The sequence below is a fragment of the Lygodium microphyllum genome, chromosome 9, assembly GCF_053477565.2.
Source record: "Lygodium microphyllum isolate KBCC chromosome 9, Lygodium_microphyllum_v1.1.10, whole genome shotgun sequence".
Lineage (NCBI taxonomy): Eukaryota > Viridiplantae > Streptophyta > Polypodiopsida > Schizaeales > Lygodiaceae > Lygodium > Lygodium microphyllum.
Window position 1 is genome coordinate 106863948 of NC_141143.1, and position 22570 is coordinate 106886517.

Here is a 22570-nt window from a genome sequence, read left to right on the forward strand (position 1 = left end):
TAGTCAAGAGAGACTAGCTGAAGGGACTCATGAAGGGTCTAACAATGAAGGATGAGTGCCCTATGACCCTTGAACTCTTGGACTATGCGTGCACTTGCAACCCAAGATCACTTTTTGCTCTCCCCTCCTTATATAGCCCACTGCTGCCTGTTTTGACATTCTCTCTACCCATGTGCTATGCTAAGTAGTATTTATTGATCTTGCATCCATTGGTTCATTAATGTGATGTTGGTGGCTCCTAGCTTTAAAGGTTGCTAACTGCCACCACCTTTTAACATTGGCATGCACGGTGGACTTGGACCCACAAAATTTACTTATTGATGTTGATGTCAACATCAGTGTCGGGTGCATCATGATCCTGGATTTGGTTTAGTAGAGGAGGTGGAGCTATAAGGGCTAAGAGTGGAATGGGAGGTAGTAAGGGGTAAGGGGCATTGGGGTTTGGTGGTGGTTAGCACCAACAATGGGCATTGCCAGGTTGATAGGTGGGTATCAGAGTGGTGGAAGGGGAGTATAATAGAGGCAGTGCTATTGCAACCAAAGATCCATGTGAGTCCAAGGGGGAGGCTACATGACAGTGTGATAGATGAGCTCTGCCATCAACTTCTCCAAGTAGATGGATCCAAGCTAGATTTGCTGCTACAGCTAGTTTCGTTCAAAGGTAATCTAGATGAGGTGGGCTTGGACTCCTTCAAGTTCAAGTATATGCTTGGACTCGACACTTAGGAGAGCATGGATCTGGTGCCATTGCTTGAAGGATAGGGCTTCGAAATGGGTCAAATAGGCCTTGAGTTAGGTGATATTGGCTAACTTCAGGATGTTAGAGGTGGGAGCGAAGTAGTCTTTAGAGTGAATCATTAGGGTTGGAATCATTGCCTCCTTGATCCTTGCCTGAATCATTAGAATTTGGGGATCCTCCCCCTAATCCAGGCTTGATTTCTTCTTCACTTTGGACTTGGGGTAGAGGTGGGTACTCTAATTATGCTTTGGGATAGGGTGTGGTTTGTTGAATCCTGACCTGGATAGGGAATGCCGACCTTCTTTATTTCTCAAGCTAATTTGAGCCATTGTTCCTCTAGGATGTGTTGCCAAAGAAGGTTAGATTTTGCCTTCCAATCCCATCCAACATTGTTGAAAGATTTTTGGTCCACTCTTTTGCTTTGGCATTCTGTTGCTCTAGTGCCTGACAGTGCTCCATAGTGAGTTGCCACTTCGAATCGACGAAATTGGTGCTCCCCAAAGAAGTCAAAGAAGTTCAAAGCCAGGGATTGGGATGATACATCCTCATTGCTTGGGGGTATTTTGGGCTCCTCTGTCAAAAATATTTGCTTTTACCCATGGGTAGGGGATGTTTGGCCATGTTTGCTTATTCCTTGGGTAGGTGATCTGTATAAGGACCTAGAATGTCGGCATTCCACTGTAGGATGACAAGTTTAAACTTTGTCATGGAGCCTGGTGCCGAGTGGGAATGGGAGGGAGTAGAGTTGACAAGTATGCTATTGATGTGGTGTGGTGGATAGGGCGGAGTCATCATGGAATGGGGGTGGGTAGGGGGAGTAGTTTAGGTGTTAGAGTCCTGACTCATCTGGTTTGTGGGGGAGAGGCAAAAGTTGGGAGTAGGAGTTGGTCATGGTAGCCCAGAGTTCTCATCGGAGCTTCTCCTATCTATTGAGCCACTTCACTTCGTAGTCACGTTGGAGTTCTTCAATGACCTCTAGGGAGAGTAGGGTCATGCCATTTGGGTTATCTGCTCTAGTCATGCAGGGTTGGTGGAAAATTTTCTCCTGCTCTAGTCGCTATTCTTAGCTCTTGTCATCATCAGAAAAGGCCAACTATGCATATTGGCATGCCTCCTACCTTTGGCGATGCTCGCAAAGAGTGGTGTATCTTTGCCGCAGTTGCTCGAAGAGGGCGGTATTGGCCTACTTGAGGTGATCCATTTGGGATGCAAGGTCCTGTTGGTGATGATGCTACCTAGTCAAGAATCCATTGATGAAGTTCAATGACTGGTGGAACATATCCTAGCTGAACTCAGGTGGAATTAGCATGAGTTTTTGGGACAAGTTAGTAGGGAGGAGCGGTGTGGCCACTATAGAGTAGGTGCCATTTGGATTGGTGAGGGTAGAAGTGAGAGTGGGGGGTTGATGTTATCCGTGGTCTCCTCCTCTTCTGGCCTCTTTTGGTCCTTCTACTTGAGGAGAGCGAGTTTGGTAGAGAGGCTAGTGGTGGCAGAGGTGGATTTCTTGGGGGACCAGGGAGATTGGGCCTCTTGGGGTGGTCGGTCTTGTTGGGTGGGTTGTTGCGTATTCATGCTAGTGGGGACATTGTCATTTTTGAGGACTTGGTCTTCATTGCTCTCCATGGTGTCCTTGACAGGGTTAGAGACAAGGCTTTGGCATAATTCTTGTCTTAGGTTGAGGTTGGGGAATGCCTACCTAATGAGAAAAGTTGTTAGGGAGGGTTGACAAGGGCGGGTGGGGGAAAGAGGAGGGTGAAGTACTGGCAACACATCACCTTGATAGTTCTATGGAGGACGGCCTATGAGATAGGTGCTTTGCCTTGACAAAGAGGTGGTCTAGAAGTACATGGGCCCAAGTGATAGGGATATTAGAAGGAGAGAATAAGAGAGGGGAGATGGAAGGAGTGCAAGAGACAGAGGATGTGAGAAGAGGGGCAACATGTTTGAACACAAGTGTTGGGTGAGAAATAAGAGTGCTAAAGAGGAGATTCTTTTTGAAAAGATGGTGTGACTAATGCAAAATGGGAGTGGCCAATACATGCATGCCATGTTAGTAAAATAGGCCATGAGTAGACATGATTAGAATGGGGTTTTCAAGATATCATGATTCTATCGAGTGTATGAACGAATGAGTGGGTTTTATAAATGAATGCCATGTCAGCAAAAATAGTAGTGATTTTTGACAACCATTCAATCTGGAGGTGGGCAACTAGTGGGGAAGGAATGCTGGGACTCGATGGTGAAGGAGAAGTAAGGAAATCTAGTTTAGTGGGATATGGGCACTTGAAGCTATTACCATGATAATGATGTAGCTAGAATCCATTAACAGACGTCAACAATAGCTTACCCTATAAATCGATTAGATAGAATGAGTTAGTTCTAGAATCATGAAAGACCCAGAAAGGACCGCTCCACCAGAACTTGAGCTTTCCCGAAAGTTTTTCCATCAGTGTCTTAAAGTCTTAAAGACTAGGATGAGTTGGCTCTTCTTAAATAGTGGTTTCTTGGATAGGTGGTAGACTTGGTGTTTCTATCGTGCTTGGACTTCAAATAGAATGTAGGTGCTACGAATTCATTCTTCTTCTAGTTGGGCAATGATTTCCATCTAGAATAGAAGTGATTCTTTTGAGATGAGTCAATCTTGTGCCATGAGTCAAAAACTCCAGATTACAAAATCTGGGGGTATAACAACTTCTAGACCAAATGCCAATTTGTACAAAGTCGTACTGGTAGTGACCTTGAAGGAAGTTTGAAAAGCCCATAGTGGTATAGGTAGCTTAGCATCTCAACCTTTTCTATTTTGATGTGCCAACTTGGTTAAAATTTTACAAAGGACCTTATTTGTGGACTCTGCTAAGCCAACAGGTTGTGAATAATGAGAGGATTTTTTTTGTGTAATGAGAAAAAATGAGGTGACCTCTTTGATGAATTTATTTACAAAGTGTGTACCTCTATCTCATTGACTAATTTGATAAGAGTGCCATGCCTAGTGAAGATATCTTGGAATAAACATTTAGTAATTGACTTGGTAATGTTATTTGGTAGGGTCTATGCTTCTACCCATTTAATGTAATAATCTGTTGCCATCAAGATATACTTGTTTTTGGTGTAAGCAACATCCAGAAAGATGGGACCAATGAAGTCCAATCCCCATTTCTAGAAGGGTTCTAGAGGTAGAATTGGTTAGAGTAGTAAGCGGTCTTTAGCTCCAAGCTGAGCCATCCTTTGGTAGGAATCATAGTGCTAGACCCACGTATGGAAATCACCATGCATGGTTGGCCACCACAAACTAGCTTACTAGATTTTGCAGATTGTTATTTCAGTAGTGAAATGATTGCCTACAATTCCTTGATGGGCTTCGTGCACAATAGCCAATAGCTCCATTGGGAGGACCACTCTTTGTAGCACTCTAAAGAGAGTACGGTAATACAACTAGCCCATGATAATCTCAAAATGCCAGCTCCAAAGGGCTAGTCATTTTCATTGGTCCTTTCGAAGATGAGGTAGTCTCCAAGAAAGCCATCATTTCGTCATCCTTGACCATTGAGGTGGCTTAGGTTTTGGTGCGTTTACTTCTCTGGAAATCAATTGTGCAGTCATCTTTGATAGTAGTTGATGGTTCTCTAGAATTAAGGTGGGACATGAAGTCTGTAATGCTGTGTTGGGTTCTTGGATGATGTGTTACTATGTATTCAAATTCATGTGCATCAGAATTCATGTAGCGAATTTCCCAATGACATTTTGTTGCTTGACCAACTAGAATAAAGTTGAATGATGCACATGAAAAACAAAAGCATGCCTGAGCAAATAATGTCAAACTTCTTCATTGAGTAGATCATACTAAGATATTTTCATTCAATGTTGATTGAATAGTTTTTCTTTGCATCTAGTAATCTTCTGCTTGCATAAAACACTAGTCAAAACCATCCATTGGCATTTTGCTACATAAGCACACTTCCAATAGCAATGTCAGAGGCATCAATAGATACACAAAAAGTTTTCACCCAATTTGGTGGGATCACAATTGGGGCCCTTGAGAGTAGTAGCCGGAGGCAACATAATGCCAAGTCAGCTTCTTCATTCCATTGGTAGTCAAGTTTGGCCACATGTGCCAATTTATTTAGGAGAACGGCTAAGTGTGTTAAAAGTTGTAGGTGGTAGCCATGCCATTGGATTTGGCCCAAGAATTTGAGGAGAATGAATGGTGAATCTAGTACTATGACTTCCATGATTGTTGCCAACTTGGTGGGGTCAACAACAATGCCATTTTGAGAAATGATGTGGCTCAGTAAAATGCCACCTCAAATAGCGAATACATATTTTAGAGGATTCCGATCGATGCTTCAAATGAGTCTAGAATAGCTGAAGTGCTTGGCATGCTCCCTTCCATTGCTGTGGGCTCAACATCATTCTGCTAGATTCTACTTCCTCTAGGGTTAACGTTTGAGGTTTTACTCTATCTCCATCAAGTAGTATAATCTTCTAGATTCTTCTTGCAACCTTTTCCAGTGTTGTTGTCACATGGAAATTGGTTGCTTGGCTTGCTAAGATGAGCTTTTAGAGTCACTTCACTTTTTGAATTCGAGGGCAACTACCCAAATTCTTTACTCCACTTAGTTGCGTATCTTCTCGTGCAACTTGCTTATTTTTCTCTTATGTTGGGCTTGCTACTCCCTATGCAGATTCCTACTATGGTTTGAACTTTGTAGACTTTGAGTTATCACCAATTTGAGGTTTAAGTGACTCCTAGCTGGGTGTGGGTAGATCTTCTCACTATGTTGCATTCCCTAATTGTGTGGGATATGATGATTGTAGTATGGTTGCTTTAGTAGAGTTATGTTAGGACCAAGGGTTTGTTTTAGCAGTACGCTCTGCTGAATGGTAGAGATGTTTTATTTCATAAGGCTAATAGGGCCGCTTTTGTTGGATTCTAATGTTTTATTTCATAAGGCCAAGAGGGCCAGTTTGTTGGTTGTGAACTGTTATCTTCCTTTAGGCCAAGAGGGCCGTGTGTCTATTTGGTGTGGGTACGTTTAATGGTTTTCTATTTTTGTGATTGCATCAGACATGTTTGATGAAGTTCCTGGAGGAAGCCTTTGCTGTGTGCGGGAGCTTCTTGTGGCCATTTCAGGTGGTGTTATCACCTTTCTGAGTTTTCCCCTTAAGTTGATAGTGTTATATGTATGTGAGGGTTATTTTCTTTTCATTTGTTGGGGATCGAAAATCAAGGCATAAAGTCCTAGGGTTAGGTTAGGTATATCAAATGGGTAAAAACAAGAAAGGCACAAGCAAAATGACGATTGCGCACAAGGAAGAGGAAAAATCTTGAAATGAGGCTGAAAGGCAAAGAATCAAAAAGTAGTATGCATCAAAAAGCAAAGTCTTGTCTAAAAGTCATGATTATGAGGATGAACGGAGAATGTTATGGGCATCAAAGTTGCATAAGCTAAAAATTGGATATAAATTTTCAAAAAGAAAAGAGGATGATATGAAAAGAAAATTGAATCAAGTGAAAGACCAACAAGGAAACCTCAAAATACTTCTTCATACGTTGAATGATATAATACATGGATGGTGTGAGGAACACAAAGATGATCTATATTATGACATGTTGCTTGTGGAATGAGAACTAAAAATAAAATCATTTAAGAGTATGGGGAGGTTGTAGCATGAGAGGGTATGCCAGATGAGAAGAAAAAAGCCGAGAAACCCCAAGTGTATCAAGCAAAATCATGTGCAGGACCTGTACAAGCACCAGGCACAACATCAGCCCTTACACGTAGTAAGGCTTCAGCTTATTAATGTTAACTTTATTTTTAAACTCTACCCCCTTGCAAGTCTGCTAAAAGGGTTGTAGAGCGATTCTTTCCTAAATGTACAATTTTGTATGGCCCATCCCATTTGGGTTCCAACTTACCAAGAAATAATTCATGATGAGCATCATAATACAACACCAATTGAGCCTTCACAAATTTATATTTCTTAGCTTGAAGATTGTGAATGGCTTCCATTCTCTTCTTTCCCACTTCTTGATGTAATAAAGCCTGCAAACCGAATCTCATCAAGATGTGCAAGATACATATATCTTTCCTCTAACAATTCTGCGTCTCCCAACAAATGATTAAGAGCAAAACACATAGTGGGCAACTCTATTTCCAATGGCAAAACACACTCCTTCCCATATACCAGCTTGAACGGGGTGTGGCCTGTAACTCTCTTGAATGTTGTATTATAAGCCCAGAGTGCCACATAGAATTTCTTATCCCTTCGCTTACTCTATTTGCTCCATGATGAAACTCGATGTTTTCTTAGCATTATCCTTCATTCTTGCTCAAGCTTCAAACCACTTCGTTAAGTAGTTTGTCGCTACAATAATATAATGCTTTTGCGTAGTTGTTGAAGGGTATATTGGTCCAACAAAATTGGTACTCCATTTTTCAAAGGGTAACGTAACCAAAATAGGGTTTAGAGGTCACTTACAATTTTCCTTGGTATCATGTCTTTGGCAACATCACAACACTTAACATAATTAAAAGCATCCTAGAAAATTGATGGCCACCAATATCCAGTACGGAGAGCTTTCTAGGTAGTAAGTTGTCCAACAAAATGTCCCCCACATGCTGAGTCATGGCATTCCTCTAAAATGAATGGTACCTCATCGGGCACTACACAACGGTGATAAACATAATCTACACCTCTCCAATACAAAACAGACAGATAGTGAGAGTAGTGATGATGAAGTGGATAGAGATGGAAGCATCTATGCTATGATGGAAACCAGTTGGCTATGGGCAAAAAGATGATATCAAATGGAAAATTGAGTAAAGAGCAAAGCAATACACTAAGAAGCTGATGTGTACACTAAAAAAGGGGATGGCTGAGTGAAAAAAGCAATATGAGAAAACTGTCAAACTACCAGATACCATGGGTGAGTCCGAAGATGAGAAGTCAAAGATCGGTGTCGTGCCGCTGCGTGCACACCGTGTAAAAAATCTAGAGTGTGGCTTTCTTATTGATTTAGAGAGCCAATGCCATTTTAGACATTAGTGTTAGTGTCCATGGTTCAAAAATATTAGATTTTTGGACAAGTTTTAGCCAATTTTTGATATTTTAGATATTATCTCTTGTAAAAATCCATAAAACTATGGACAACTTCTAGATTAGGATGACATGTAAAAGAAAGCATGTAGCTTTCAGCCGATTTCAAAGGATTTTATGTAAAAAGAGAGATTGACAAAATCGCGCAATGCGCGATCACTATTTTCAAGTAGTGAACAACACTCCGAAGTGGGAGATGAAGAAGGAGTGATCTGGCATAATTCTGGACAGGTGTCTTGTTATTTTACCTCCCTTTTGGAGCCAATGGAAGCATCAGATTGGCGATCTGAGCAGCATAGAGGAAGGTATTATTTTATACATGTTTTTTTCTACAAGAGTTTAATCTTCTCGTAATGCAGGAATAAACTGACAGGCTTAATCTCTGTTAGTATTCTTATACATTTTCTATTTCTTTCTATGAGTATTCTTCTATGTCTTCTATTTCTTTGAACCCCTTCTCTTCCGTGGGCTGATTTGGGGATGATATCTTTAGCCACATTGAGAGAATTAGCTACATCATTGTTTTTTTAATTCATTTCTTACTGTACAGAAGACACCTTGTCAAAATATGCAAGTATTATGTGCCCCTATGGTAGGTCAATGTTTGTAGATTATTCATAGATGCTTTGAGTTGAATTAAGAGGAGTTTTTTCTCTTATTTCTTGGTTGTGGCAACTTATCCTTATCAAGAACTCAATTTGAAGCTCTCTTGAAGCAAGTCTCTTTGCCCTACAAGCCTTGTAATTGACTCATAAGCTTTTGTCCCTAACAGTCTACATTGAATGTAATCGTGCAAAGTTGGTTCATGCTATGGCATCATGTATGAATGATGGGATACAGAGTTGTTTATGATACATGACAACATATTGTACTTGATTTTATAATTTGTGATTGCTCTTACAGTCAAGAAAACAAGCTTGATTTGAGTTAGAACTTATGAGATAATACTCTTGTGATCTTTGCTAAGAACATGAAATTGGAAGCTCTATTAACATCTTCAAGAACTTGGCTTGAAACCTTCAACCCTTCTCTTATCTCTACCATCTCCGGAGTTTAAGCTCTTGAACCCCCATACATTCTTCTCTCTCAAACCCCTGTGATTGACCGTGAAGTACCTCTTGAGCCTTTAAACATTCAATGTAATCTACTTATCTCTTGAAGATACATCTCCATTTATCTTGTCCAGTTTTCTTGCCAAACCCCTATGGTGACCTTCAGCCCTACACGCTGCAACATTGGTGAACTAGGTACCTTGGTAGATGAGCCCTAGTTAGAGACCTGGTTAAATGAACAGATAGATTGGGATGCTGAAAGACAATTTGTGAAAAGATGATGTGGGATGAAGCAAATCAGATCCAAAGAGGATGGCCTTAATAGATGAAGATCCATGCTGATTTGATAATGTAGTCGAAGAAGCAAAAATGTATGGGGGAAGTCAATGGGATTGTTAACCCTCAGAAAAACAAGGTGGAAAATCTGAAAAATCTAAAGTAGAAGACAAGGCCAAAGCAAAAGTGAAATGGAAGACGAAGGCATGCCAAGAAAAATTTGGAAATACAAGAAGTGCAAAAAAGTCCTATATCAAGGAGAGAGGTGCACAAGAAAAAGAGCAAGCCAATAATTTTGTAAAAGAGCGCAAGGCGCTCCATGATTTATGTTGTAAAAGAGCATTGGGCTCTCACCCATACAAATTGTAAATGGTTAGAGGCACAAGTTGAGGCCATGTGAATATGAAAGAGGAGGAGAAGGGTTGGAGGCGTGAGCCAAAGCCCCAAACCAATAAGAGGATGACTGCCCAAAGGGAATTAGGATTAGGCTTTTGTATATAAAGTTGAAAAGTGAATGAGAAGCTCATTCTTGTGTGTGGCCCAAAGTAGCTCTCATCCTCCTCCTCCTCCTCTTCTTCTTGTTGTTCTTGCTTCCTTGAGATTTTGCTTGAGAGAGGGAGTGTGAGAGTGTGAGGGAATGAGAGTGTGAGAGTGAGAGACCGTGGTGGAGAAGCTCTCCATTTTCTCCTGTCTTCTTCTCTTCTCTTCTCTTCTTTTGTCTTGCTTGCGGCAATGGAGCTTGGAGTGTCTAGCTTGAGGATTCTTGAAGCTTGCACTCGGATCGTGGAGCTACTAGAATGCTCGGGAGAGAAGGAAACTTGATTGACCATGGAGGTAAGCTCACTATACTCATAGAGAGAGATAGCCCGTCAGCTATGTGAGAGATAGCCATTAGTGCTTGGCTTGAAATACTTGAACAATAAGTGGTTTTTGAGTCTTGGCAACTCACCACTACATTTGGTTCCATTGTTGGGACAACGAATTCAAGCCTTGAGTGCTTATGCACTCCGAATTGGGCATTGAAGTAGGGTTTTTCCCAAATTGGTGCTTAAGATAGATAGGTAGGAAGCGAGGGAGTTTGAAGAGGTATTTAATCTCCTTAGCAAGTAAGTTTTTGGTTTTTTGTATTTGAAAAAGTAGTTTGGAGTAGTATAGGTGCTTGCTTTGTGTTTTGGATGCTGTGGGAGCTTTCACTCAACCGCCAAGACCCATAGACCGCTTATTGTTCAAGCGTTCCAAGCCAAGCACTAATGGCTACCTCTCACATAGCCGATGCGCCATCCATATCTACGGGTGTAGTGAGCTTACCTCCATGCCGATCGAGTTACCTCCTCTCTTGTGCACTCCGGTAGCTCCACGATCCAAGTGCAAGCTTCAAGCAAGCTCCATCCTCAAGCTCCACGCTTCAAGCTCCATTGCCGTGAGCAAGACAAGAGAAGATAAGAGAAGAGAAGAAGAGAGGAGAAGATGGAGAGCTTCTCCTCCCCGGTCCCTCACCCTCACACACTCACTCCCTCACACTCTCACACTCCCTCTCTCAAGCAAGCAAGAAGAAGAAGAAGAAGAGAAGAGGAGAGCCACTTTTGGCCACACACAAGAATGAGCTTCTCATTCACTTTTCAACTTTATATACAAAACCCTAAATCCCTTTTGGGCGGTCATCCACTTATCCCCTTTTTTACATGGTCGGCCATGGCCTAGGCCCTTTTTCCCATTGTCCTTCTATCTTCCTAGCTTCCTCTCCACTGCCCGTCTACATTTACAAATTGCACGGGTGAGAACCCATGCGGGTGAGAGCCCGGCGCTCCTTAAATTAAATCGTGATGCACTTGCACTCTTTTACAGAAGTATTGGCTTGCGCTTTTCCTTGTGCGCCTTTCTCCCTTATTTAGGACTTTTCTCCTGGTGCATCTTTGTCTTCCATTTTACTTTGCCTTGGCCTTTGTTTTTTGCTTTAGCTTTTCTGGATTTTTCACCTTTGTTCGTTTGAGGGTTAACATTACCCCCCTCCTAGACGAGTGCCAGTCCCATGGCACTCACCGTCGTAGGTAGCAGGCATTAGTCTATAGTAAAGACATGGGTGTGAAGGGACATCGGTGGTTGCTATGGAGGAGTGTTGGTGGTGATGTGGAGGAAAGTCGTTTGGGGCACATTGGTGGCCTAGGTGGCTGGTGGTAGGGTTGTTGGAGTTGGTGGTAGGGTTGTTCCTGATGGCCAGCACGTGTTGGTTTGCTGGGGATTCTGCACATGACGATTCTTGGCGGGCTTGCAAGATGATAAAAGATAAGAATTCAGAGTGCGGTGTTGACGAAGAGTGAACAACACTTTCGTTGGAGTCTTCAATACCTACAATTGAAAACCTCTCATAGGTGATCTCTCCCTAGGGGTAGTGCTAGTCTTCTCTAGCGTGCACAAGACATACTTTAATTAGTTTGGGAGACAGGTCGAACTCTAAGCAAAGCTGAGAGTATTGTCTTGCACTTGAGGACCCAAACAGTGTATATATTTTGGTGCAGATATTGTGTGAGTGCTCGTACATACTTAGATATTACATAGTTAGAAGACCGCGGGCTAGTTTCTCATAACAATGTGTGGATGAAGCAAAGTTGTCCATGTTGAGAAGAAGTACGTGTGAAGGTGTATGCGGCATCCTTTGCATTGTGACATAACATAATTGAACACAGGGACACCGCACCTTCGGTATCTGGGAGCTATTGGACTTGCTTGATGAGGACGGTGTACTTTTCATGGCCATTCATATTGTGCTTACCACAATTGATTGCAATGGCACTAAGGCAGAGTGCAAGAGGGAATCGTGCGAATGGGTCAGGGTGACAAGTCTAACCATAGGCGAGACAAGCTCCCTAGGTATGTCCTGCGCCGCTTGATGTGCCCTGAACAATTGTGGGTGATGCTAAAGGGCTAGGGGACTAGGGACGGAGCCAACCGACCAAGGTCACTGGACGCACCTAATTTGAGGACCCCAAGGTGATGTGCTGTGATGGTGGGTGCTTCTTATCTTTTCATTCTTTTCTTTTCCTTTTTCCCTTTCTTTTTTTTTGGTTTCTTTTTCTTATGCTTTTTTTTTTCTTTCTTTCTTTCTTTCTCTTCTCTTTTCTTCTTCTCTCTCTCTCTCTCTTTTTTTTTTGACTTGCCTGAGATACTCATGCATCCTCTCAAACAAGTGGATAGGATTCAACAAGAGGCTTAATGGGAGAGAATGAGAGCCCTCGCACAATCGGTGTTGCCACGCCTTGTGTGCTTCTTTGAGCTTCTATTCCCCTGGCTTGGGGATTATTTGGCCTATGTCCGGGGCGGTGTCACTTGGGACCTCGTTTCTTTGCATACCTTTTGAGGCTAGGCACGTTGCGCACCGGTAGACGAGCTTGTGCTGCATGTTCCCTTCAATGGCGGAGAGCGTCTTTGCAAGCCAGCTGCCCTGGGTGCTCCATGTCTTCCATGTAGGGGGACCTGCAAAATGCAAACCAAGGATTAGGCCTTGATACATGATAAAACCATTCGAATGGAAGGGATTATAGTGTGGGTTATCAAGTGCATATGACGAGAAGGGGAGGGGTGAGGCATGCAGTGTTTGTTGTAGAGGGATGGCCCCCATGATGATGTTCATTTGGCTTCTAGCCATTCGCAGATCTTGGCTCATGCTAAGTTACGTGGACTGGTTGTCATGGAGTGGGGTAGGGCTCATCCTTGGAAGGATAGACCGGAAAGGGGGAAAGGTGTATAGAAAGGGACGGTACCCTGTCTACACCATCAGAGATGTTGGTCAGGGCTTCCTATGGTGGCAATGAGGGTTGCATGCCCTCCACCTGGAGGTGAAAATGGTCACACAACTTCTAAATGTGTGGTGAGAGGAGGACTTGAGGAGCTTAGCCAGTTGAACCCAACTCTTCTCCCTGCGCTTGACTATTATTGCTTGTATGTGTTGATAGTGTCTATACAGGGTCACAAGAGTCATTGTTTATTTATATACATATCTATGAATCCATGTCACTTCACGAGGATAAAAGCCAATTGTAGAACTCCGGATTGTACTGGAGCGTGGCACACGCATCTAGTACTTGAGGTAGCTTACTCAATACCGATAGATATTTTGCAACATCAAGTAGCATGGAACCTTGTCCGAGTCTACTGGCAGTATGTAACTCCTCCTCAGTGAGAACCTTATCAGACAAGGAGTTCTCTTGGCAAGTTTCAGCTAAGTCCGTACCTCGAATGGCAGTCAGCACTCGAAAGGAAGTTGGTGCCACAAAGGTTGGGTCTCTTCGAGACCGCCATTTGGCCAATCGCTCTCTGAGACTGTCATGATTTGGGCTCCTACTTCAGCCATTGCAATGCGGTTTTCACACCAATGTTGTTCAAATTGACTTCGATCCTCTGATAGTCGCTTTAGTTGCTCTATCTCTAAGAGATTTGGTTGGCAAAGCACATCATTGAATGTGACAGTTAAGCGTAGTTCGTCGGCTTCCTCGTCTGAGATGAGTCGCATGCGTTCATACAGGAGCCTGTTATAGTGCTCGTCAAGATGTTCTTGCTCTTCCCAGGATAAGGGAAATGACAAGTATTCTTCAAGCTGCTCTTTAGGGAATGCACCCATGTCTGCCAGGACATAGACACGTGCGAGCACTTTGAGCTTAGCATCCAAATCGGTTAAGCATTCTGTGACACTTCTATGTTCAACAAGGGCTTGCTCCATTGCTATCTCATGCAAGGTTCTAAGAGTTTTCTTGGGCTTCAGCATAGATGGGGGCTCAGGCCTAGACGAGCAAGTTTGGCCAACACTAGGATTTCTTATGCTCTTGGGGTTTCCATGTTTCTCCTGAGGCTTCGTTATTGCATCATGGTTCTCCTTGGATGTGACTGGTATGAATTTGTCACCCTGTTGTGACAGCGTTGTATCCAATCTTGATTGGTCAATGCGAGTTCTATTGTCGGTGGATAGAGTGTTTCAAGTAGCCATTGATGTGGTAATGACTGCTTTGATTTTTCAGAGCACACGAATGTGTCTGAGGTTTCACCGCTATTAGGAGAGGCATCAATGGGGTCATTGGTGGATGGACTCGATGCTTTATTCCTCAGCTCTCTAGCGCTCTTAGTATCAACGTTCTTGGGATCCACAACCACCTGTGACTACTGTTGTCTTCATTGTTTTCTCCTCTTTTTCTTGGTTAGTGAAGGTGCATCTCTCAACGACTCATGATCCTGGACTAGGTCAACCATTGATGTGCTTGGAGAGAAGAGAAGAGAAGAGAAGAGAAGAGAAGAAGAGAGGAGAATATATAGAGCTTCTTCACCATGGTCCCTTACCCTCACACACTCACTCCCTCACGCTCTTACACTCCCTCTCTCAAGCACAAGCTTAAGCAAGTAAGAAGAAGAAAAAGAAGAAGAAGAAGAGGGCTACTTTTGGCCACACATAAGAATGAGCTTCTCATTCACTTTTCAACTTTATATACAAAAGCCTAACCCCAAATCCCTTTGGGCGGTCATCTCCTTATTGGTTCAGGCTTCGCCCATTCCTCCAACCCTTCTCCTCCTCTTCCCTATCAGCGTGGCCTCAACCCATATCTCTAACCATTTACAATTTGCATGGGTGAGAACCCGATGCTCTTTTACAAAAGTATCGACTTGTGCTTTTTCTTGTATGCCTCTCTCCTTGATTTAGGACTTTTTTGCAGTTCTTGTGTTTCCAGATTTTTCTTAACGCGCCTTCGTTTTCCATTTCACTTTTTCCTTGGCCTTGTCTTCTACTTTAGATTTTTTGGATTTTCCATCTTGTTTGTCTAAGGGTTAAAAAGGATGAAAGGAAAGAGTGGGTGGCATATGAGCCATACCATGATTATTATGATGCACCCTCCTAGAGAGCGAGGCCTCAAGAGGAAGGTACCTCCACTATACCATGAGAGGTTCGAGTAGTTGCCTACCTCCTGTAGAGACATTGTTCGATATTGAAAGACCTATTTTAGAAAGAAGTCCTCATGACCCTAATCTGCTAGTTTGCTAAGAAGCCTTTCTAGGAGTCCCTACTAGTGTGAGGCAGTTAGAGAAGCCTACCAAAGTATAAAGAAGAGGATAATTTGAATATACTTGACAGATAAAACAAAATAGAGATGTGTAAGAAGGGGTTCTAACCCCTAAACTAGCAAAGAAATGAAAAAAAAACTTTTGAGCAGTTGTTTATCACTTTGCGAAGGCTTGGTAGATTACTGGGGATGAGTCAAGGTCGATGCCTTGTCTTCCTTGGGGTAGCAACTAGCCAAAATAAAGAAAAAAGGAAGGTTGGAGTGAAAATAAAAGTGAGCGGGAAAGAAAAAGGATTAAGTACCACCTTGCTAGAGCTTGGTAGGTTCTTGGGTGCCGAGTCTGGATGTGGGGCCGATGCCCTACTCTCCTTGGGTCACTCTACGCTCAGCTCCCTCCCTTTTACACACTCGAGTATGGAAACCTTGAAAGGAAATGTATTAAACAACAATATATGATGGCCAGGCTATAGGAGTCCTCGCCTAGTAGGAGGTCTTGGTCTAATTGTCCTAAGTTGGGTAGGTAGTTCAGACCACCACTTGGGTAACTTTTTTGATGGTTCTTTTTACCTGTTTGTGTTGGAGTAGTTAGTTAGCAACTCACTTTGGATTTCTATTAGATTATTTTGTTGGGCCTATCCCTTGAGGATTTTCATGCCTTGATTTGGTCAAGGGGTAGAGTGAGAGCTGTTCTTGAGCTTTGTTGTGCATATTTTTTGAGATAGCTTGATGCTTTTCCTGGTTGTTGCTTGTGCAGATTAATTTGTGAGATTCGACGGGATAAGTCACCCTAGTGGTTGCATGCTTTTCATGTGAGAGAGAATTTTTAGAGCTCGTTTTGAAGCTGAAATGAGCCCCGGAGACCATAAAAGACCAATTTAGATGGAGTTCGATGCCAAGAACCTAATGCAAGTCTTGGTTTGTTGATCGGAGTCCGTTTGACCCCCCAATTAATCCCCAAGGTTTGAGATTATGAAGCAGCTATGTGATTTAGGACCCGAAAAGTGCATGATAGAGGCCAGGTTTATAGATTTCAATGCTGTGAAGCTATCTGGTTAGAAAAATCTCGAATCGAGCTCGTTTGCCCTACCAAAACGAAAAAAATCACTTTGCTAAAGTGTAAATACAAGGACATGAAGTATTTTTTTTGTGTTTAAAGTCTAATGAGCTTGATTTGGTGGAGATATGAAGAGATACCATTTTTTCATGAAACATGTGGGGGGAGGGGGGCGCCATTTTTTTCGAAGCCCCCAAAATGAATAAAAAAACCCCATTTTCAACCCAGTGTGGAGATGCAAGGAATGCTTAGGGAAGCAGGATGAAGAATTTTCTCGCTACCATCACGACAAATGGATTAGAAGTTGATGCATTCTACGAAGAGATCTGATTTTAGTATTTCTCTCTCCTCTCTTCTCTCTACTCTTGTTGTATGTTCTCATGAATTAGTGTATGACAGAAGGGGGTGGACTGAGATGAAAGATTTTGATCGTGCGATGATGCAAAAATGCAAAGGGATGTAAATTGAGGTTGGATGGATTGTTACCGGTTGTTGAAGAGCATCAGCGGGCCTCCAATTTCGAAATATGTAAGCCATAAGGTGCGATTTAATGAGTAAGTCATAGATTTTATTGTTTTATGATAAAATTTTCTTGGAAATGGTTGAAAATGATTGTATTGGGTTATCAATGTTTTGATTTATTAGTCATGTTGAAGTAATCAAGAAAAATAAGTCGTATAATAATTTTATACTAAACATGCAAAACTTGACACAATGCGATTTAAGGGGAATTATGTGATTTTTGAGTTTTTGTCATGCGTATGATGTTCCTATGGGTTGAAACATAATGAGAAAATCATTTTCAGTAAGATCAATCAATCTAAACTAATAAATCAGTAAACATCAATATTTACCTATAAATAGACAACAAAAAATAAGAAAAAATAGGAAAAAATAGGTTTTTTCGCATCCTAAAAGTAAGAAAAAATAATATCTATGTTTGTGAATGTATGGTAGAGTTGAAGCATGAATGCATAACTCTAAACGATAGGGATAAGGGAATTGTTGAGTGTTTAAAATATGTTGAATTCCAATGTTTATGATGCATGGCATATAGGGTATGTTGTTTTCTAAAATTGAAAGCGGTTTAGTAGCACAAGAATGCTCAGTAATAGCCCTAAGCAACGCAACAATCGCGGATTAGAAGAAAGATATGAAAAGAACTATTTTCACACTTTCACAATGCTGGTTGCTAATGAATAAACTTATTTGAGCATGGTAGTCATATACAATTGCATTACGCACACCATATGGTATCATCCTGTGGATACATATCAATTGTTTGTATGAGCGATGACCTACGTTGAGAGTGTGATGTGCCCTAAACTGTAGGATTAGAGATTCGGTTCTTTGGGGGATACTTAGTAAGGACTATCTATTATCTCATGGATCAATCAATCAATAGAGAGGAGCTTGTTTTGAATGTGCTTTATGTGTTCACGGTGCATCTTGGGGCCAATCCTCGAGGTGTAAGAGAGCCATAGTGGAGTTGCAGTAATCAGCCGAGGGGTGCTTCCTTTGTATATACTTATGTGGTGTATAACAACATCATGTTTAGGGACTCTCTCTGAGGAGTGTGAGGAAAGAATCATCCATTGGACTACAAAACTATACAAACACAAAGTTCTTAGACACTCCTGACTGCGAGGTTGAGTGGGTGGTTTGCAATGAGTAGTAGAGGCGGGCTAGTGCCATAGAGCCAATGTTGAGCCCATTTTAGGTCCCGACAAACTGGATTTTGCAAAGTGCTTGAAAAAGAAGCAGGATGAATGAGAATTTCTTAGTGGCATCCCACTCCATGAACCAGGTTCATTCCTTCTCTCTGAGGCTCAAAGGCTTGTACCTTTTTTTGTTGCTTGTGAGGTTATTCACCTCACAAACTTGCTCAAATTGTTCAAGTAAATTGTAAGGGTATTCATCTAGTTATTTTTTTGCCATTGATAGGATTTTAGCTTAGTTTTTACTTTCAAGCATATTCCCTCATCCCTATCAAGAATATCTAGACTATGTGCATGTCTACTGGCAACATATTAGTGTGGTCGAATAGGCACTGCTACACTAGATCCAATAGCAAAATCTTGTGAGAATCCTACGGCCCAAGCATTCAACAACATTCTTCAAATGCTATTCACTTTTGCTTGCATGGTTACAAACTATTACCTTTTTTCGTTATTGTTGATGTTAAAGCAACCGATATAGAGTGAGCTCCTTGCTCTTGGAGTTTTGTAAGTTTATGTCCTATAGCTTCAAGTTTCATGGTTGAAATGTCAAAATCGATAACTTGTTTAATGTTATTGATAGTGGCTTGGTAATTGTCTAAGGTTCCTCCCAATGTTTCAGGTCTCTCCATTGTGCTCAATATTGCCCCCATGGTCTCTCAATTGAGTACTTGAATTATGTGGTTGATTAGGTCCTGGACGTGTGTTTCTAGATCAAGAGAGCCGTTAGGACTAAGATCTTGACTAGTTGTGGTGGTTGAGAGATTTCATCCACTGCGCAAGTGCATGCACTTATGTCATGATTACAAGCCTTATGCTTTCTTCTTTTGGTTCAACTTTAATGTTTGTGTCTTGAAACAACAAAAAGCAACAAGTCTTTGTTTGAATGATAAATTTTTGGTGCAAAATGTTCAAACAAGCTTTCAAAAAATAAGTCTAATGGTGCATTTAAACTCTCAACATTAGTTGATGAATTTTTGTCCCCATGTTGAGCTTCAAAGTTCCAACTCCAGTTTAAAATGTGTTTCCAATTTGTGTTGTCTTGCCCCCTTTCAATGACATCATGCATTTTTTGTTAATTCTTTGTTTGGTTTGTGTTGTTTAGTTTTTTGCTTGGTTTCTTAGCTAAATGTATGCACATTCATGGTATAGTGCTATGTGCCATTTTTGTGTGATGTGTGACCACTATGGAGATGCACATTAATTCAATTCCTAGAGGCTACGTGCATGGTGAATGGAAAGGTCCATAGATTAATGCATGTACTAACTTCAATGAGTCTAATGTTTCTATAATTGTGCAAAGTGTGAATGTGTCCTAATAAGTTGCATGTGAATGTGTGTAAGGTGATGTGATAATGCATGTGCATGGATGGTCAACATGCATGCATACATGTGCATTATCACATGTATGCATTCATGGTGTACATGTGTGCAATGTGGTCATGCACTTTGTGTATATGCACATGTGCTAGATGGAACTAATTGATTGCATGCAATATTCTATGTGCAATTGTGTCCTAAGGGTTTCCTAGGTTGGTCAGGGAGGTACATAATAGGTAGTGGAGAGTGTCTGTAGGTGTGTGCATTGTGCATTGTGCATTGTGTACTATGCGCCATGCACCATGAACTGTACATCATGCACCATGCATTAACCCATTCACTGTGAGCCACCTCCTTCCTTCCTCCTTTTCCCCTCATTCCCCCCTTGTGAATAGGGTGGTGTCAGGTGGTCAAAGGGAAGGGAAAAGATGATCCTATGTGCACTCCCATGTATGGTGGATGGTGCACACTATGCACGTGTGTGTGTGTGTGTGTGTGTGTGTGCGTGCGCGCGCGTGTGTGTGTAAGCACGCACGCACGCACGCGCACGCGCGCGCGCGCGCGCACACACACACACACACACACACTCGGATGTGTGCAATGTGTACAAGGTTGTATTTAGTGCACTATGCAAGGTTCTAGTGCACATGTGCATATGCAAGGGTATAATGCACAAAGTGGGGTAGTGCCCAAATATATGGGTGATAGTATAATGCACAAGGTTGAACACATTATACATATATCCAGTATGTTAAGGATAGTGCTTTAGGGCATATGCAAGGTTGAGGTTGGTGCACTGTGTAGTGCACTAGAATGGAAAATGCAATGCAAGTGATATTGTGCTAGTGGTGCAAGTATAACTGTATTCAAGCACATGAAATGCAAAAGGATAGGCTTAGTTCAAGGCTTAGATGACTAATGATACAAGCACAAGTGCATATATGTGCACATATGCATGCCAATGCATGTGCTAGTGTCACTATACAAGTGCACCTAACTACACACAAGTACACTAGGTGATGCTTAGTGCAGGACTTACGTTGTGTAATGGACCTAGGATGACTAAAAGGTACAAGCATATGTACACAAATGCATGTGCGAGTACAAGTGCATGTGCCTATGCTAGTGCTAGTGTCCATGAACATGGGTGCACACAAATGCACACTAGTGCAAGTGCACACAAGGGCACTACAAGGCGCCACCTTCCTCCTTCCCTTTGACCCTCCCTTGTGAACGTGGCTAGTGTTAAGGTTGGAAATGAGAGGAAAGAGGAACTCTCACAAGTGCACAAGGGTTTTTCATGCTCATATGTGCACTAGGAGGTGCTAGTGCATAATGTTTGCACAGTGTCTTGTAGTGGAGTTAATCTAGTCATAAGTTGGGTGTGTATTGAGGTGTGAGGCTATGTGCACAATGGTATGTGGTTGAGTTGGTAGTGTACTTAGGTGTGAGGCTACGTGCACAATGGTATGTATGGATGGTGTAAGGTTGTGTCCAAGGGTATCGTGCACTAGGTGTTAGTGCATGTGTACTAAAGTGCAAGAAGGTGAGCTTAGTACATTATTGTGTAAGAATATTCTAGTGTATGTACAAGTGTGTGTGCAAGTGCATGTGTGAGTGTGTATGTGCATGCGTGTGGGAGTGTGTGTGTGCACAAGTGCACTAGGTGATTGCAAGTGCACAATGTTGTGCATTAAGATGTAGCAAGTGTACAGGCAATGACCCACCTTCCTCTCTTACTCCCCCTTGACCCTTCCTTGCAAGAGGGTAGGAGTTAGGGTTGTGAAAGAGGACAAAGGGGCTCTTGTATGTGCATTAGGGTGGTGTTCTTGTGTAGTGACCTAGGCTGAGTGCACTCAAGTGCAATATAGTGCAAGTGTGCCTAAGTGCAGTGTACTAGTGCAATGTATAGCGCATTATGCTATATCCTAAGATGCAATATGAGTGGAAGGTTGTGCAAAAATGGCTAGTTTGCAAATGCAATAGGTGCTTTTGGGTGTGCATTAAGGTACAACGTGACTACATAAGAGGGTGGGTTAAGTGCACTCTGCAAGTTGCAATCACAAGTTCACATGAGTACACACAAGGATCTATGTGCAAGGGTCTAGTGCACATATGCAAGGGTCTATGTGCTCGTGCAAAGGTCCTATGTGCAAGGGCCTAAGATTTACAATACAAGTACAAGGCTTAAGTGGACTATGGTATGCAAGGCTAAAGGTGCACATGCAAGGTCAAAGTGCATGTATGCATGAGTGTTAGTGCAAGGTGCACATGCAAGGAAGTGCAAAGTCTAGTGCACAGCACACAAGTGAGATTGATGCACAATGATGTGCAAGGTCTAAGTGTAGGGTCTACAATGAATGATGAGATGGTACTTAGGGCACTTCAAGTGCCCCATTTCTTCCTCCTCCAACATATCAAACCCCCCTTACAACAAATAGGAAGGACACCTGTGTGGTTGAGGGAGAGAGAGAGAGAGAGAGAGAGAGAGAGAGAGAGAGAGAGAGAGAGAGAGAGAGAGAGAGAGAGAGAGAGAGAGAGAGAGAGAGAGAGAGAGAGAGAGAGAGAGAGAGAGAGAGAGAGAGAGAGAGAGAGAGAGAGAGAGAGAGAGAGAGAGAGAGAGAGAGAGAGAGAGAGAGAGAGAGAGAGAGAGAGAGAGAGAGAGAGCATGTGTATGTGTGTGCACGTGCGTGCATGCGTGCTGGGCATTAATTCAAAAAAACCAATAATTTTGACCTCTAAAGAAATTGGAACACCATCATCCACCAAGAATATTGACCTTGAACATCGATAGACAAACAATGAAGTTGAGTGGCTACCTTCCCCCCATTTGATTCTTCCCTCCCTTTTGTACAAGGAGGAAACAATGTGAGACAAGGTGTCAAGTGCCCCTCCCTAACACTCTCTCTATCTCTATTTGTTTAATGCACTACTACCCAAGCTTTCAATGATGACATGCAGCCAACTTAATGTTCTAGGGAGATTTTGCAATAAATTCATATATTTAATTATAGTCGCAACCCATCTTGCCTTCTTGCTTGGCAATTCCTCCTCTCTATCTTGGCAGTTCCTCCTCCTTCTTGGTGGCTTTTAGCTTCTCTTGCAGCTCCTCCTCTCTTACTTGGCAGCTTTCTCCTCTTTTGATGGCAGCATTGACCTTCTATCTTTGAGAGTAGCTCCTCCTCCTTTTTTTTGCTCTTGACTGTAGGAGAGGCTATAAGAATTGGGGGTTTGACGTAGGATCAGAAAAGCTAAAGAGAGGGAGGTAATAG